Source organism: Phoca vitulina, unplaced genomic scaffold, assembly GCF_004348235.1.
Source record: "Phoca vitulina isolate PV1807 unplaced genomic scaffold, GSC_HSeal_1.0 scaffold3, whole genome shotgun sequence".
Taxonomy (NCBI): Eukaryota; Metazoa; Chordata; class Mammalia; order Carnivora; family Phocidae; genus Phoca; species Phoca vitulina.
Window position 1 is genome coordinate 39,052,370 of NW_022589706.1, and position 14,026 is coordinate 39,066,395.

The 14,026-nt window shown below is 36.0% G+C and overlaps 1 protein-coding gene across 2 annotated transcripts in view; it reads right to left on the bottom strand.

The window, feature by feature from the left end:
- Positions 1–14,026, bottom strand: part of NMU (neuromedin U) — a 195,331-nt gene that overhangs the window by 168,915 nt on the left and 12,390 nt on the right. The window contains exon 3 of one of the 2 annotated variants that reach the window (XR_004298859.1): positions 4,938–5,022. The exons of the other annotated variant lie outside the window; for it this stretch is intronic. The gene's annotated coding sequence lies outside the window, so the exon portion shown is untranslated. The remainder of the gene's footprint in view (positions 1–4,937; positions 5,023–14,026) is intronic. 2 annotated transcript variants of the gene reach the window in all.

The following is a 14,026-nucleotide window of genomic DNA, read 5'->3' on the forward strand; positions in this document are numbered from 1 at the left end:
AATAACTGTTTTGGCACGCTTTATTTATTAATACGACTCAGCCTCCAAAGCGACATGGTTTGTAACTCACTCATTTAGCTGGTGAATCATATAACATATAACATATAACATATATGTATATAACATATAATCATATAACAACCACTTATGAATCTTGTGTGTCCCATATTTGACAAAATATACATTAGGCTATATGTTGGCTCTCCCTTAAGGAAAAACATGATTTGTCTAAGCATTTCAATTAGTGAATATTTCATACTGGCCTAAATCTTAGAACCATACTTTCAGCTTCAAATCTTGAAAGAAAAAATATTTTTAAAAAAATTTCTTCTGCAAAATGGAAGTTTGGAGTCACTGATGGCAAAAAAAATCCTTTTATCCTCCTCTGTAAAGAATTTTACTTTTTGTTAAGAAGCAATTATTATCCTCTTCTAGTATAGACCTTGAAGGCAGGGATCCTAGCCAACTTGTCCACTACAGTAGCATCAGTGCGTAGAATGGCGCTTGGCTCAGAAGGTAGGCACTCAATGAATATATATTGAATGGATTTATGAATAGGCAAAAGGAGGTGTTGTACAACCACACCACAGAAGATCTCCATACAAATGAATTCCTTAGATAAACCCTGCTATTTCACAAAATACAAGCATTTTTCAAACCATTACTGCTAAATTCATGATGTAAGGGAAGATTTTCGCCTTTCTGAGAGACATAAATTGGTGTTGATTTGCATTCCTTTTATCAAGATTTTTCGTAAGTCCTACATTCAGAAAAAGTTTTGTAAATCTGCTACTTTCCTCTATTTGTAGGTATTTAGCCGAAGGATGGTGGTTTGCCCAGTCCTAGTTTATAGAAACAATCTTGCTCTGGTAGTAATGCATGGTAAACTTTAATGGCCATAAAAAAAAAAAAATCACCTGGGAGATTTGATTTTAAAAAAAGACACTCAAGATTCCTTTATAGTCTAGAAATTCTAATGTGGTAGGTCTGGGGTACAACCTGTATTCTTAAAAAGCTCTCCAGAGGGCGCCTGGGTGGCTCAGTTGGTTAAGCGACTGCCTTCGGCTCAGGTCATGATTCTGGAGTCCCAGGATCGAGTCCCGCATCGGGCTCCCTGCTCGGCAGGGAGTCTGCTTCTCCCTCTGACCCTCCCCCCTCTCATGTGCTCTCTCTCTCATTCTCTCTGTCTCAAATAAATAAATAAAATCTTTAAAAAAAAAAAAAGCTCTCCAGATTATTTGGATGAGGACTACATTGTGAGAAACACTGTATTTGAGGCTAAGAACAAACATTATTTATTTAGTTTTTTATATGAGGAATGTTTGCGAATGCTGGAATGGAATATGTTTTATGAAATATTAGGAAGTCTAAATAACCTCAGATTTTCAGTTAGTAATTATACTACCAAGAGTTCTTCCTTCCTGGAAGAATACCAGTTATAAATTCTATGTTCTAAATTAGATAGGTATCATTACAAAGAATGTTAGTGAGGAGGAAGAAGACAGTATTATATATTACAAATACCCCATCCCTGTGTGATCAGTGAGAAGGCCTGAAATCTAGCATTTGATGTGTTATGAATTAATTAAGTGACCTTGAGAAAATCACTTAATCTCTACCCCTAATTCCTCATTTATAAAATGGGATTAACTTGTATCTACATACGTCATAAAAATGTTTTAGGGGGAAATAAAATATGTAACAGTGATTTGGGTTGTTCAAAAGGAAGATATTTTATAAATAAAGTATTGGGATTTTGCCCTACTTCAGTAAGTTTGACGCAGTGAAGGAGAGTTAGAAGCAGGAAAGCTCCCACCAAAATAACTATTCAAACTAAGTAAGCCTGCCAGTTTCATGGATACTGACAGAAGATATGAAACTCTTGAGTCAGAGACAAAGGACGTTATTAGTTGCAGCAAAAGGAATAAGAGGAGTAGCAGTATGGTACCAGTGCCCAAGTCCCACAGGGCAATGTGGAGGGCCGGGGAGCCTATATATCCAGAGGGGTGGGTCACAGGGGAGAACCTAAGCTTAAGGAATCTGCTGCTTTTATAACAATCAGTAAGCAAGCTTGCTTGTCTGGGAGAAGACCAGGTGTAATACAAGAACTGCAATGTATTATCTCCTCAGGATTGCCAACTGTATAATCAATCCTGAAAAGTGGCCCAGGTGTAAGAATAGCCAAAGCCTTGGGATTTGGGCACATTCAGCAAGACACAGAGGAGCACAAGAGGCTCATATCTGACTGTACCTAACATACAGGGCATAATAATACAAATGAATAAAATTTTAAAATAAAGTTCCATGTTTATTTAAAAAATTAGGATCCTAGGGGCGCCTGGGTGGCTCAGTCGTTAAGCGTCTGCCTTCGGCTCAGGTCATGATCCCAGGGTCCTGGGATCGAGTCCCGCATCGGACTCGCTGCTCGGCGGGAAGCCTGCTTCTCCCTCTCCCACTCCCCCTGTTTGTGTTCCCTCTCTCACTGTGTCTCTCTCTGTCAAATAAATAAATAAAATCTTTAATAAATAAATAAATAAATAAAGAGTTAGGATCCTAGTTCCAAAGGAAGAAAATGCAAGGAGGAAATTTTACCATGCTATATTTTTCACTGTCTTTGGAAAGAAAATCACAAGATTAAAATGTGAAGACTCAGGGGTGCCTGGGTGGCTCAGATGGTTAAGTGTCTGTCTTTGGCTCAGGTCATGATCCCAGGGTCCTAGGATCGAGGCCCACATCGGGCTCCCTACTCAGCGGGGAGCCTGCTTCTCCCTCTCCCTCTCCCCCTGCTTGTGCTCTCTCTGCCTCTCTCTCTCACAAATGAATAAATAAAATCTTTAAAAATAAATAAATAAAATAAAATGTGAAGACTCCTGTCTTTCTATTGTTTATGTTAACAGGTAACAATTTGAAAAGCTACTACTTGAATCTATAGACTGGAAAAAATGATTAAAAATTGCTGAAGTAACTGCCACATCACAGAAATATCCTCAAGATAATGGTTAGTTTCTACGAACTAAAAAGAGGAGAAAGGTCAACATAACCACCATGGAATCATGAAAGTGAAGCCAAGAATAAGTATGGGATAGAAAAGGAAGGAGAAGGCATGTGGAAGGGAGAAGTAATATATGGATGACAAGCATTATAATAGAAAAGGTCTGGTTTTCAAGACTCAGTTAGACTTAAAGCAGCAAAGAAAGAGCAGGAGGATTCCACATCCTGTTTTCTCTCCTTTATATTGTGAAAGTGTGGATGAGGGCCAGTCATTCTCAGCCAGGTTTTGAAGTGCATCATTTGGCTGCCAGATGCCCATTATACTAATTGGATCACCAGCCTCCTCTCTATCTCACTGACACAAGGATTCCAGGGCTACCCATTTCTTTTGCAGCATTAAAATTTAAGAATACCCACCCATACAACAAACTATAAAATATTCACATGGGCCTGTACTCTACTTTTGTATTAGACAGTAACTCCAGAATGATTCTTCAGTAGCCTGCTGGAGTGATGTGAAGGAATGCCAATACTAAATAGGTTTCTCATGCTAAAACATTTAATTTTATACTTCCAGAGCATATACTTGAAGCATTTGTGAATATCTACAGTTTTACTGGAATCATCATCTTCCTTAAGAATTTTTTTCTTGTTAAGCCTATACGTACAACTGCTCTAACTCAATAAAAACAAAAATTACTTTTGTTAGGAACACAAAAAGATTTAATACCTTCACATTCAGAAATCAAAATGTTCATAAAAATACACATATGGCCATATATGTATATTGTATTTTGCACTCTAAGAAGGATCTATGAACATCACAAACTAGTTATAGATACATTAATTCATTTTTTTTATTTTATTCCCCACTTAAAAGGATAAATTTGAATAAATATTAATATCAATCTTCATTTAATGAAATGGTGCTTAATGAAAGGAACTTTCCATAAAATTTTCTAAATATTCATGATTTATAAAATGAGACTTTCTGTTAATGTGACACTATTTAACTTTTTCCAAGAAAGACTCACACACACAATGGATCTTATATTAAACAGGGTTCTGGGTTGCAGACAACAGAATCCACTTTTATTGGTTTAAGAAAGAAAGGATTTACTACAGGTATTAGTTTACAGAATCTTTGGAAAGGTTAGTGAAATAGTTCCTAGGCCAAACATCCAGGAACAACTTGGTGAAGATGCTGAACAGACCCCAAAACCATACTGTTCCCACCACATTCAGGTGGTGGGAGCCACCACATCTGAACAAAGAATCATGTGGTTTTTGCCAATTATTGCAGCACCAAAATGGATGCCCCATGTCCTACTTTCCCCCCCACATATATTAATATCAAGAAAATATATCTGTCAGAATCTAAATCATGTATCCATACCCTAAAAGAAAGGTGAGGGAAGGGGCTGGAAAAGGTAGATTTTTGTTTTACTGTTTTGTTTTGATTTTATATTCCTCATTGAGATGGTGGGGTTTACATTATTGGGGGCTATAAAAATGTAGCCATTTCAAAGTGTAGTCATGTCCAAAAGATTGTGGGCAACCTCAAATTGTAAATGTCAACTTCAGATCTTTATCACAAAATTTAGGGTACTTTACTTAATACATTTTGCATGTTTTTCTCATTCTAGATAAATAAGTGGACTGTTCCAGTGGTCCAGTCATTTTATTGTTTTGTTATTTTGTTTATAATAAATTTTGGTCTTCATCCTATTTTCAGTTTTAGTCTCCTTTAGATTGGTTTGAAAATTCATCATTATATTACAGAGTTCCAAGCACAAACCCCAAACTATTACATATTTCTTTTGGTCAATATTGAATTTGTAACATGCCTTTTGTCTTTGAAGTTCTGTTAAACTCTACATACCATCTACCACTGTTTTTCTTAGGGAATTGCTAAGACCTAGATTGAACATTTGTGTGTCACTTACTCTTGATAGACTGTTGTCTGCCAAAGTTGGAACTGTACTTCATTTTGCAAACTATGAAATGACCTATTCTTCTTTATAGTTGAATCTTAAAAAAAAAAAAAAGAAAATTAATAAATAATAGCTTAGAGAAGAGCTAAAAGAAAATGATTATGAGGTTCTGTATTAGCTCAGATCCCTTCAAAGTTTCTGATAACCAAAACCAGAGTAGATTTTATGTGTTCTCCAAATTCTAGCCATTTTTTATGTGGTAGATGTTGGTAGTTATAATCTTCCTTATCGGGGGGGGGGGGCACCTGGGTGGCTCAGTCAGTTAAGCATCTGCTTATTGATTTCAGCTCGGGTCATGATCTCAGGGTTGTGGGATTGAGCCTCACATCAGGCTCTGAGCTCAGTGTGGAGTCTGGGATTCTCTCTCTCCCTTTACCCATTCCCCCTCTCTAAAATAATAAATAAATAAACCTTTAAAAAATAATCTTCCTTATCTGGATTCATGAGAACTTGGTATGATTCTAATAGAGCAAAACTTCTCCTAGGGAAGAGAAGGAGGAGACATTGATGGTGAGGAGATGGTCTTCCCCAACATTCATGAAATTGCATGCTGTTAGGTCCCCCACCTCTTTGATGAAATTGGCAAGGAACCCATCAGAACCTAGCTTGCTCAGCAAAGCAATCAGTATAAACCACAGGCCAGAAAAAATTAAATCTGATGGTGCCTGGCAGTCTTTCATTGGAAGATATTAGCAGTGAGAAATTCAAACATGCCTTTTTCCTCTTTTCCAAAATATTAGGTTTTAATAGACATTAATACTGCACCTGTCTGCTATCTTTAAGAAAAAACTATGATGTGACTACTAAATCTTTAAAATACTTGCATTTTCAAAAGGTCTAAAAACAAAGATGTGCTCATACCACCTCATACCATATACAAAGATTAACTCAAAATGGATCAATGACCTAAATATAAGACATAAACACTATTAAACCAGAAAACATAGGGGTAAACCTTGGGTGTGGTAATGGATTATCAGATAGAACACCAAAAGCACAAGCAGCAAAAAAAAAAAAAAAAAAAAAATTGGGCTTCATCAAAATTAAAAACTTTTTGTATCAAAGGACATTATCAAGAAAATGAAAAGACAACACATAGAATGGGGAAAAATGTTTGCAAATCATATATCTGACAAGGGTTTAATATCCAGAATACATAAAGAATTCCTACAAGAAGAAGATAAGCTAATTCAAAAATGGGTGAAGGACTTGAGTAGATATTTCTCCAAAGAAGATATGTAAATGGCCAATAAGTACATGAAAAGATGCTTTACATTCTTAGTCACTTGGGAAATGCAAATCAAAACCACAATGAGTTACTACATCATACCTACTAGGATGGCTGTAATTTAAAAAAGAAAAGAAAGAAAAACAAGTGTTTGTGAGGATGTGAAGAAATTGGAACAACTGGAACCCTTAGGCATTGCTGGTAGGAATGTAAAACAGTGCTAGCTGCTGTGGAAAACAGTTCAGCAGTTATTCAAAAAGCTATAGAATTATCATATGACCCAGCAATCCCACTCCTAGGTAACACATTCTCCAACTCCCAATTCTGGCAACCACTGATTTGTTTTCTTTCCCTATAGTTTTGCCTTCCACAATATCACATAAATAGAATCACAGAATCCATTGCTTTTTGTGTCTGACTTAGCAAAATGCATTTAAGATCTCCCTGTCTCACAGGAATCACTGGTTTCTTCCTTTTTATTGCCTAGTTGTATAGATGTATCAGTTTGTTTATCCACTCACCTGCTGATCCATAATTTTATGGATAAATAACTTTGTATAATAGAGTTTTGATACTATAAGGCTAAAGACAAAACACTGGACTCTAGTTGGTAAATATGTATCTCACATGGGTCCAGTTCAGCAATTCTGAAACTACTTTCCACACAGAGTTGAATAAATAAGTAAATATATTGTAGATCATGACAGCCAGGTTGGTATCTATGAAAGAAAGAAATTACAAACAAGCAAAGGGGAATGCCAGAATATACCCTATGGTAACAGGCTGGAGTTAAAGATACCAGTATGAACGAATGTTTTTGTTAGTATATATACAGATGGAGATATAAAGATAAATCTACACACTGAGAAGGTCTAGAAACAATGACTCTCTAATTGCAATAAGAACACTGAGATGCCAGATTTGGGTTTCTAAATACCATTCTCCAATCAAAGGATCCACGATTCTTCAAAAATGACTACTTCATGGGCTAGGGCACAGAAAATATAAGATAAAAGCCAGGAAGAGCATCTTACAGTTCCAGAAAGTAAGCTAGTGCATAAGAAGGAAACAAGAAAAGAAACAAGATATGGGTTCCTCGAAGTGTCACAGGAACCAACTCTTAAGAGCTCCTGATGGCCAGAGCTGGGATAATTAGAGCAATACAATAAACAATGATAGTAATTAATTATAACCCCCCAAATAAAATATCCATAAGTCAATAAATATCCATGAGACCATACTGATATAAATACACAAATGAATGAATAAATGAAAAGAGGCAATTCTTCCTACAGAAGAACTATAATTACAGGAAGAAAGAGGAAAATGGAACATCATCATTAGAGTACTGTTGGCTTTAAAACAAACAAACAAAAAACCAGGCAGCCATTTTACCGGCAAAATTAGTTTATTCAAGAATAGCTGAGAATTGCAATGCAGGACAAGCAAACTATGGAGAACCATAGGGAAGTCCAGAAAACAAAAGAGAGGGGTTTGTTTTTATGGAGGAAAGGAAGAAGTTGGGAGGGGCTATTTCAAAGAATTCAGGGTGGTGACAGCTTCTCATTGGCAGAGTGTGGCAGTTTCTCAACGACTGGGCTGTTGCTGGACAAGGTTCTTTGTTCCTCATACTGGGGTATGTAAAGTAAGTTTCCTCCTGTTTAGGGTCTGTGAGAGCTTCCCCTTCAGGATTTCTGGACTCCATCTTTAATGAGGTTTCCATTATTTGTTTTCACAGTACCAAAGTAAAAATTGCTATAGGCAACATCCATTGATGAATGCTAAAATTTGGGAGTAAAACTCACAGGGTATCCACATTGCCTCATAATATCTCTCATCAAATATTTATTAATAACTGTGGTGTTTTTAACACATGTCTTCAATTTCTTAAATACTCCCTCCAGGAGATGGATCTCAGATCCCCTAGACTGGACTGAATAACTCCAGTGGTCTAGACTTAGTAATTTACCCCCAAAGAACGGAGTATGGAAAGAGGAAACTTGTAACTTTACATTGGGGAGACCTGGCACACAACCTAAACCAAGTGATCAAGGCTAAGATCACCATTAATAAGATATATTGATCTCATGTACCCCAAATCTGCAACCTCAGTCTAATCTTGTGAAAAAAAGGCACACCCAAACTGAAGAACATACTACAGAACATCTAACCAGTACTCTTCAAAAGTAATTAAAGACAGGGGCGCCTGGGTGGCTCAGATGGTTAAGCATCTGCCTTTGGCTCAGGTCATGATCCCAGAGTCCTGGGATTGAGCCCTGCATTGGGCTCCCTGCTTGGCAGGGAGCCTGCTTCTCCCTCTCCCTCTACTGTTCCCCCTGCTTGTGCTCTCTCGCTCTCTCTGTCAAATAAATAAATAAAATCTTTAGAAAAAAAGTAATTAAAGACAAAAACCTGAGGAGCTGTCACAGATTGAAGGAGACTAAGGAAACATGACAACGAAAGGCAATGTGGTATCCTGACCTGAATTGTGGAACAGGAAAAAAAAAGCCATTTAGTGGAAATACCAGGGAAATCTAAATAGTCTGTAGTTAATTGCATTTGTTGAACCAATCTTAATTTCTTAGTTTTGACTACATGAGATGTTAACATTTGGAGAAGCTGGGTAGACAGTATATAGGAACTATCAATACTATCTTTAAAACTCTTCTGTAAATCTAAAATTATCAAAATAAAAAGTTTAAAAAAATTTTTTTAGCTTCAGGTAAACTTAGGGCTTACACTCAGTAACTTGGAATTAGTGGGTCTCACTCCCAGATGACTCAAACCAAAATAAAGACGTAGCAGTAGTAATCAGTTATCACTATTCACCATATGCAATTTGAATGTGCAAGTTGCCCAAACTGAAATCTCCCCGGAGTCACGCTGGGGTAGCTGTCTGATGGTTGCTCTGTGAGGTGGCCCTATTTCAACACACCAAGCTGCAGACCCCAGAGTACACTATGAAGAATCAATACCTTTCTCCTCCTAGCCGCAGCATCATGGATATAGATCAGCACTGGCAGGAGGATGGCTGAGGTGGGATGAAGCAAATGGAAGCTGGTAGTTGGCACTTTGTAGAAAGGTGGTTAGAGCATAAGGAATGTAGTTACGTTCACCTCAGTGCTTTCTCCTTACCTAAAATGCATGTAGCATTCAGGTATGCATCTACCTTTAGGACAATGCAGAGGGTATTCTCTGGTTTACGATCCCTTGGTTCCCTGAATTATTCCTATTTGATTACGTACAAATTACTCATCACTACCAGTGTCTTTCTGACAACAGCCAGAACAGGGATTTCCAATGTGTTACTTCTAGAGCTAAAGAATTAAAAGGAGTCTAAGGGTGAGTAGGGATTTTTGAACTTCGAATATTTTCAAAAATCTAATGAGATCACGAATTTACCTGTAATAAAGCTGCCCAGAATAATATTACTTTTATTTGCTATACTGGAATCATGGCAACTCAGCATGAACCAAAGTGCTGATTGATAGCAAAATATATTTTTGATTTGGAAAAGCAGAGAGATAAATTAACTATTAATAAATGACTTTTGTTAGTAGGCAAAAAAAAACACAAAACCCACGGGGGGTTCATGGGTGGCAATGATGAGAAGCCAGTGTGCTACTTACTGCATAAGATACCCTGCCCTCAGCTCTTGCCCCTACAAGCCACCCATCATCAGAATCCTCAGCCTCTATCTCCCTAGCACTTCTTCCCACCCTGGAAAACCTTTTCTGGTGAGGTCTGCCAGTACATTACAAGTGCTCTGTAATTTAATGCCATCTTGATTGCCTTATGATTACTCAAGAAACTGTATACTTCATAGTATGTCTATGATTCATAAAGAGTGGAGTAAATATAGTGCCTATTTTTATAGCTTCAGGAACATAATTCTCCACTTAAAATAGGTTCCATGAGAAAGATAAATTTAACTTCCATCATGTTTGTTTATGCTACTTTTTCCAAGTTATATTTTCACTGTTGAGGACTATCTGTACCCACACGAGAATTTCAGCTCTTAGAAACAAGAACTTCCATGGCTATGATATTTACTAGGGTTAGATCCTCCCAGGCTAAAATGGCACAGGTGAATTCAAGATAATTTGACAAGCACAGAAAATATTGACCTTTAGAACTGTCTGATGCCAAAGATGATGAATACTTATAATACAGCACTTTATTTTTTAGGATACTCCGACATGCTTCATATCTTAAAATGTTTAAAAATCAATACCTCTTTTTACTTTATAGCTGGTTTACAAAACATCCTTTAAAGGCTAAAAAATGACAAATGTAAATCCAATTTACCTAAGTATATTAAAATCTCAATAGAAGCAGAGAAGTTCCACCTAATCTCTTAGAGGCAGAAATCCATATCTATATAACAGATCACTGAAGTTTGTTCAAAGATTAGTAAGTTAAAATTATAGAAAATATTTTCGTAGGCTTAAATTGATTTATATTCAAAATCAATTATCTCAAATACAGACCTCAAACATAACACACAGTAGCATCCCAATGATAAATATTTCTTTAATCAATGGATAAAATAAATGGAAAAAAAGAACAGCTTCACCAAACCAAAAGAAAATATAAATATCCCAACCCTCTTTATTTAATCCCATTTTGTTTTCTAAAACCCTAAAATTAAGACAAGGATTAGAAGAGTAGAAATATAAGAAAAATAATTTGGCATAATGTTTTTATAGTGTTAACCTGTATTTTCTTAAAATGATAGAAAAGCATAATGGATAACATATTAGAATAATATATTTCATATATTAGAATAATCATATATCAGGAAAAAATCTATTTCTTTACCTCTCTGAGATTTTTCTTGGTTTCTTTGTTTAGGTTGAATGAACAACAGTGTTTTCAGCTTTTTGAAATCTTTGCTCTGTTAAACAAAGTGGATTTACATTAATGCATTCTACCTGTCCCCATAGACACAATTTCTTCCAAAAATCTGGACAGGATTTATAGCCTAGGGAACATGTTATGTTTATGTAATTTTAACTTTACACATAAACTTTGTTGAAATAACTTTTAAAAACAGATTTACTTAAAAGAATTGAAGTACCAAGTACGGAATTCACTGGTCATAGACAGACAAGTTCGATTAAAACTAAGACAATAAAACCACTATAGCAAATTGAGAATTGCTTGCATGATGAAAAGCTATTGATATGAGTCACCCTATGAATGTAGTTGAATCTCATGTCAACTCAGTTAAATAGAGATCACAGTCCCCGAAAAGACTCCATGAACCTATTCAAGAGCATCAATAGTCCTTTTCATCTAGGGAATTCAATTTCAAAACAATGTTACAGACTAAGGGCTATGCTATAAGGTGAAATGCAACTCAGTTCAGTTGAGTTTATTTATCCCAATAGAGTATCTCTCTTTAACATTTTATTCCAGGTCTCAGGCATTAACATGAAATAGTATGACCACCCTCCAATATCTTGATAACAATTTACTCTTCACATCCCATACCCAATGATGAGAATCTGAATATAGATCTAAGATACTCCTAGATTATTCTGATAACTTGTTTGCTCTTCTTAACAGTAGTAGTAATTATAATAATTTATTGAGCACTTAGTATGTTTTAAGCCTTATTTCAAGCATTTTGCATGTATTAACTCAGAAAAGCAGTTCACATTTTTAGGCTTCCTATATAAGGAGGAAACTCTCCTAGTTATTTAACATACCTATGAATGACAGAATTTGCTGACTTAATTCTTTCTTCTGGTTTTTAGCAGCTATTTTTAAAAAAGGAATCAATGACAGCAGCACCATAGTCTACCAAAGCAATACAGCAGGGATGATGCAATACATAATCTTTAAATTAAGGAACTTTGCTCCATGATGCCTCCTGCCGACATTGGGAACTACATCGTACAGTGTGAAACAAATTAACACTCCCACCTTGGCTGGCAATGTTCTAATGAGATCTCGTAATGTTATTCACATGAGCCCATGAAAAATGAACTTTCAACCAGTTTAATCCTATAATCTCAAATGAATGCCAGCAACCGGAAGAAAAATGTTATTGATATGATTAACATATAATAATTTAATTGCATCAAATCTCTTTAAAAAACAGAGAAAAGTGAATTGTTTTACTTGATGTCAATATATTCCCCAAATACATATAGGAATTTAGCTCTATAAAGCACAATAAACTATAATTTTCAGAATTAAATTTCACTCTGTGATAGAATACATACAAATAGTAAGTTCAAATTATTTTTGATATTATATTAAAATTCAAACAGATATATGAAATATGTATCATTGTGAAAAGAACCAATACATTCATATGTATATAAAGAATGGTAGAAAATATACCAAATTGTTACAACTGAACATCTGTCATCTTGGGGATGGAATTTTTAGTCATTTTATTTTCTTCTTTATATCCCTTATATCCTTTCTGTAACTGCCAAATTTCCTATACTAAACTTGTATTATTTTATTTCAAATTTTTAAAAAGCTACAATTCTTTTTGATTATATAACTAATATATTTACATTTAAAAGTGAAAATCTAGTGAAATTCTACTTACCATTATTCACCGCCTTACCACGTCTGCATTTAGTTCCCTTTATATGCACTTCAGCCACAGTCTATACCATTAGCACTTCAATGCTAATGTTAATGAACGTTTAATTGGCTATCTTCTTTCCTGTACCATAAACTACATGAAGGCAGGGACCAACTATATCTGCTTAATTATTATAGCCCCGTTCCTACGGCAATGCCCAGCAGAGGTAGGCACCCAATAGTTGTTGAAACATGTTGTTCTCCTTTAAAAATTATAAACTATAATAGGATCAACATTCCTGCACATATAAATTTGTGCACTTATCCAGGGTAAATTTCTAAAACTAAAGTTGTAGAGACAAAGGTATGCACATTTTGAATTTGAATATACATTGTCAAATTGCCCTCCACAATCCCTGGAAATATTTACATTCCCACCAAAATGGATGAAAATGTCCATTTCCCCATATCCTTGAGACACTGAGTATTGCCACCATAAAAACAAAATAAAAAAACAAAAAAAAAACCACTTTTTTGAAGGAGATATCATTACTACCCATCACTTTTATGTCAGAAAAAAATTTTTTAAGATGGCACAGATTTTGCTATTCTTAAAACTAGATAGCTATTAAGATGCAGATAAAAAATACTAACCAAATTATATTTAGAATGATTGCTCATGCTGAATACTAGTTCATTAGCTGAATGATTCTTTATGTTCAATAAAACAGTGCCCATTCTTCTGCTCAACTCTTTTCAATGTACCCAAAGGGGAGACAACACAAATATGTAGAAAAAAATAAATATAGAGTAAACGTGTAAGAAAACAATCTAACATGGAGATAAACTGTCTGGGGTAGAACATATACAGGTTCACGTGCATGTTAGGATCTGGGAACGAACCCTTAAGGTATGGTTTCAAAAAATAAGGTGAGGGGGAGGAGCAAGATGGTGGAGGAGTAGGAGACCTAAATTTCCTCTGGTCCCAGGAATTCAGCTAGATACGGATCAAACCATTCTGAACACCTACGAACTCAACAGGAGATCGAAGAAAAGAATAGCAGCAACTCTCTGAACAGAAAAGCAACCACCTTCTAGAAGCAGGGACCCAACAAGCGGCAGATCTGGGGAGACTCCCCTTCCTCCCCCGGGAGGAGTGGTGCGGGAGCACACCGCAGGGATCTGCTGGGTTTGGAGACTCCACACTGAGTCGGGTGCCAGAGATAGAAACGCTCAGTCACAGGCCGGGTGAGCACGGAGTGCG